Here is a 6000-nt window from a genome sequence, read left to right on the forward strand (position 1 = left end):
GCTGAAAACCTGGAGGAAGGGACATATAGATTTTTTCGGAAAGATCACCATGAAGAAAAGAGTTATGGACATCAAGTTGATGAAGAGATCAATGTTGAGCAGCAACCAAAGTTAATAAACAATGAACTATGACTATTTTAGCAGTATGTGAAAAAGTATCATGATAATCAACACCTTCTAGTTGTGTATATTCTTTTGCAACAAGATATGCCTCATACCGTTCAAGAGAACCATCAGATTTGCACTTGATTTTATACACCAACGATAACCAATAGCCTTCTTTCCAAGAGGAAGAGTTGTAATAGACCAAGTATTATTGGCCTCCAAATTAACCAATTCAGATTGCATTACCTCTTGCCAATGAGTAAGAGAAACAACTTGTTCATAACATGTAGGTTCAATATCATTAGTAATAGTAGCAATAAAGGACTGATGTTGGGTGGTATAACGATCATAAGAGATAAAATTGCAGAGAGGATATCATGTACCTTTATTTGGAAAAAGATAAAGAGGATGACAATGGGCTAGGGACACTACCTGGTTGCAAATATAATCTCGTAAAGTTGTAGGAGGACCATGAGATCATTGTGAATGACACAAGGGAACCACAAGTGGGGAATTAATAGGAGGCATAATTATGTTTTCTGTAGGTGGTAGAGGAGTGTATGGAAGAGCCACAAACGAAGGATTATCTAGGACAACATTAGGTATGACAGGGTCTATGGTGGTGAAAAAAGTGTTATGGATTCATACGGAAAAATATTCTCATGGAAGACAACATCACAACTAGTGAAGACTTGGTGAGTTTCGAAATCATATAACTTGGAAGCCTTTTGACCAAGAGGATGACCAAGAAAAACACATTTTTGGGATGAGGAGCAAACTTATGAGAAACATGATCATTATTAGGATAATGATGAAGGATTATCTTGTTCCTTTTTAAGATTATTGAATATGGTGTGAGTTGATTAAGAAAGCTAAGTGAAATCCCCACTGGACATTAAGATAGCAAGCTATCTAGATGTGAAGGTTCCTTTCACAAAGCTCAAGAGAAGAAGATGATGGATTGATTCAAAACAAAAAGGAAATGGAAGGCACATAAACCATAGAAAACCAAGAACAATTAAAGGAAAAAGAAAACATAAAATGGAAAGGAAAGAAATGGTATAAATGTGAGAAGCACACCACTACAAGGCTAGGCTAGAAGCCATGGCAACCTTGAAGATGAGTGGATGTGTGCCGCCACTTGCTATGCAAGATAAGGCTTAAAAGTATTCACTCCCAAGGGAGGAAACTCTCATAAATGGTTGAGACACAAGAGTGTTTTTACTTCAAAATCTTCAACCCTTTTACATGTCTAGGAGCACCCCTTATATAGAAGAGTTTAGGGGCCTCTAAGCAAATAAAAGATACCTACGAATGTCTCTACAAAAACCTAACCCTAGCTTCTGGAAACTAGGTCAAATAAGGTTACAAAAATGAGAGACAAAAGACCTAACTATGGTGCGTGCAAGGCTAATTTCGTTCTAGCACAAAAGGAGACAAAGAATGTGTCTCATATGTCTCCAAAAAGTGGCCAAAGTGTGCTAAAAACAAAGGAGACCAAAGGTACATAGGTACACTTGTTTTATGCCTTTTACTTTATGCTTTATGCCTTTGCTTTACTCTCTCCTCCACATCATTTATGCTCCCCAATCACCATGCGCCACCTAGCATTGCTTTCTTACTCCTAATTAACCTACAAAGCAAATAAACATAGATTAACATGTTGGCTTAAGTCAAGTCAACTATAGTCAAAAAGTCAAACCTAGTCAAAGGTCAACAAGTCAACTAAAGTTGATTCAACTAAGTCAACTTTGGGAATCAAAAATAACAAACACAAATGAAAGGGATGAAGGATTAGTGAACTTCCTTTCTAAACATGCTTAGTCTTCTTAAGCATGTGCCTCCATCCTTGGTTGGGGTCAATCCTTCATCAGATAAGCAAGACATCCGAAAACTCGAATGTGGATAAGAAGGGATTTTACTATATAGGCACTCAAAAGGTGTCTGACATGATAGAAGAGGCATGGACAAACTGTTAATAATATGGACAGCAGTGGAAACACATTATGCCCAAAATTGTAAGGGAAGATAATCTTGAAAACAAAGAGCGCATGTTGACTCAAGGATATATCTAGTTTATGGTTGACAACTTCATTTTGTTGTGCTGTGTAAGTGCAAGAATGTTGGTAAGTTGTTCCTTGTTGTGTAAAAAAATCTCGCATAGAAAAAAATTTCCTTCCATTATTAACTCGAATATTGGCTATATTGGTATTAAAATGGGTTTTGACAAAAGAGAAGAAATTGGTAAGGAGATGTTAGGTTTCACTTTTATGATGCATATAAAAAGTCCAAGTGAAGCGAGAAAAATCATCCACAACAGTAAAAAAATACCGTGCACCAGAAAGAGAAGGAACTTTATATGGTCCCCAAATATCAGAATGAAGTAATTCAAAATGTTTAATGGAAGAAATTGAGCTATTTGAAGCAAGAGTACAAACATCACAAATTTTATTTGACTCTAAAGCGAGGTTTAACAAAGTTTTAGCCATGAAATCTAATCTAGATGGAGATTGATGTCCTAGTCGTCGATGCCACAAGGTAGTACATGTAACATCCCGGCTGGATATTACAAATTTAATTAATAAAATAAAGAAATAATAATTTAATGCTAATTAATAAAACTTCATTTCCCAAAAACACAGGAAATTTAGAACTTTTATTACTTTCAATAATGAACCAAAATCCATATTAAGTAAGATCGTAATTATCCAAAAGTCCAATAATATCCATAATTACAATTTGTTTGAAATCATAAAACTACATAAAAGCTTTAATAAAAATCTCCCAAGATTAGCCCCGCTCTGGCTCTACGCCTCACCAGTCCCACCTGCAACATCATCTGCTCACGTATACCGCGTATACGATCATCGCCACACACAAGCAGATAGGGTGAGCTAACAAAATAACCATATACTTTTATAGCACACACACACACACACACACACACACACACACACACATATATATATATATATATATATATCACACAATCACACAAAGGGAATTCCATCCTTTGATTTCATACCACCCGGCCACAACCATGTTAATCGTGTTCTACGTCTTCTAGTGACTACCTCAAGATGTCTTGCTGCCATACCTATCAGCCACAACCGATAGAAAACGTGCGGAAAACCATGCTACGGATCACACACCTTAACGCCAAGTGGAGTTCCCAAATACGAACATAGTTCGTAACGTCCCAAGACTACCAAACTCGTCGGCTAATCACTATGGAGGGCAATCCATTAGGACCCATCCGTACTGGCCACAACCAGCACACTCACACCGGCAACACTCGCCAACCCGAGCTCAACTCAAGGGTTCCTCGTGTTCATCCACCATCCCAAGCTCAACTCGAGGGATACTATTCCGAGTCACACTCGAGGAATGCCACGTGTTTAACCCTTATACCGAGCTCAACTCAAGGGATACGTTTTGAGCCATAACTCAAGGAACACCAGCAAGCCGACCTTTAAGGCATCACTAAAGCTTTGTAGATCACGCACGTCAAAAGTAGGAACACCAATACTGCTGCAGTAAAATTGCCTAGCGTGGGACACGTACCGCTAGGCATTGGTCGCTTCCAGACCGCTTGGAGGGTATGATGGGCTAAATGCACCTTCAGTTTTCATTTTCACACCCCCCTTCTACAATTAGCCATTTAATTCTGAAAAGGAATATTTCTGGAGTTAAATGCACCTTCAGTTTTTATTTTCCACACCCTTCCTAGAATTGGGTCTTCTGACTCTGTTATGCACCCTTTCTTTTTACTAATTTGCACCCCTAATATCACTTAACCTCCACTCAACCAGATTACGCCATGTGGTAATCCTCCACTTACTAAAATAACCAATTAAAGTTTGCCACATCCTCAATTCTCCACTCACTAAAATAACCACTTAAAACTTGCCACGTCATCAATCATTCACTCACTAAAATACCCAATCATGGAATGACACCTCATCACCCTCTCTCCTTCACACAACCAAAACCCTAACCCTAATTTTCCTTTTCTCCCACCATCTCCATGTCGCAGTCGCTGCCTCTACATCGGCCTTCACCAAACCATCATCGACTTCCTTCTCCACACATGCAACTCACCGGAACATCCCCCTTTTCGTCGTGCCATCATCTCTGTCGTCTGCAATAGCCCAAAACGGAACTCCATGGCTTCCTCTTCACACCACCGTCTCCTTTAATTTATCACGTTGCCAGAAAACCACCATGGATGCAACACCCGAGCTCGCCGGAACAGACTGTGCCTACCCTCATCAGCAACAGTTCGTGCACCACACGCAGCCATGCTCGACGCCAAACCATCCATGCTCATCGCCGTCCACTGCTGCACTCGTCCATTACCGTCACACATCGTTTTCTCCAAATCATCATGTTGTCGTAGCTTCCATTGCCAAACCATTTGAGTTAGTCGGAACAGTCCAACATCTTTGGCAGCACCTGCACCAACGTTGCCGCATCCCCCCGCATGAGCTGCCATACACGATGCCGAAACCGCAGCTCTGTCTTCACGCATCGAACCACCATCACTGCACCATGCTCAACACCTTCATGGTAGCGCCACTGTCACCAGTAGCCACGATCCATTCGTGCGCGACCACCATTGCATCTCTAGAATGCGAACCTATCCCCATCTTTGCGCAACAGCCGCGGACCCAACCCTTCCGACGTTTCTGTCGCCACTGCGTCAACCCTCGTAACCTTCGTGAAACCACTCACGACAGTCAAATCCTAATAGAGAGAGAGAGACTACTCTGACACATAGGAGCCTCTCAATGGACTGTCAAAGAGTCAAGACTGGTCAACCAGTCAACTCTAGGCAAGGACGGGTCAACATTGGTCAAACATGCTATTTTATACTCTATTTGGCAGGTGGTTCCTCTATAGGAACCCTAAATGGCCTAAAAATGAAAGAGTCGTCTAACGATAGTTCATCACCGACCAAACAGTTTTTGGAAATTTCCAAAAATACTAACTTAATGGAATAAATTCTCAGGCATAATCATACTAAATTTAGCATGCCAATCAGACTTAATCGTAAAATTAACGCATAAAGTTACTCTATTTAGCATTTCAGACTTAAAATCAAATTAACGCGTAGAGTTACTCTATTTAGCATGTCAATCAGACTTAAAATAAAATTAACGTGTAAAGTTACTCTATTTAACATTTCAGACTTAAAATCAAATTAACACATATAGTTACTGTATTTATCATGTCAATCAGACTTAAAATAAAATTAACGCGTAAAGTTACTCTATTTAGCATGCCAATCATATTTAAACATGGAATTAACGCGTAAGGTTACTCTATTTAGCATGCCAATCAAACTTAAAACAAAATTAACGCGTAAAGCTCCCCTAACCTGGATTCTTTTGCTTAAAATGGAGATTCTTGGGAGTTCCTCTTTGATCACTCTCCAATTTCGTATTCCTCTTTAATTCACATAACTCTATAATTATTTTATCACTCATCATGATCTAGCACATTATTCAAATAATTATAAATTAAATAAGACATAATCGGCATACATAGGACTTGAACCCAAGTCCTATCACATAATTAAGTACTCTAAACCATTTAAGTTAGGACTATTCCACATCACAACAACCAGCATTAAATGTCATAAAGGCTCCCACTACCCACATTTATTAATTAATTATTTATTTAATTAATTAAATTTCACGGGTCTTATAGTACAAGTGTTTGAAGGAGGAGATGACTTGGTGACATGGGCTGTAAGTGATGGAATGGAAGTGTGCGACTTATTTGATGTCATTGCAACCAAGTAATAGAGTCCACCTTGTTGTTTACCCAAACCAATCATCATTCTTGTCACCAAATCCTGTAAAATACACCCAAAAGGAAAAAATGTTACTG

This window comes from Vigna unguiculata, chromosome 6, assembly GCF_037176805.1.
Source record: "Vigna unguiculata cultivar grain cowpea cultivar isolate G323 ecotype 2 chromosome 6, ASM3717680v1, whole genome shotgun sequence".
Classification (NCBI taxonomy): Eukaryota; Viridiplantae; Streptophyta; class Magnoliopsida; order Fabales; family Fabaceae; genus Vigna; species Vigna unguiculata.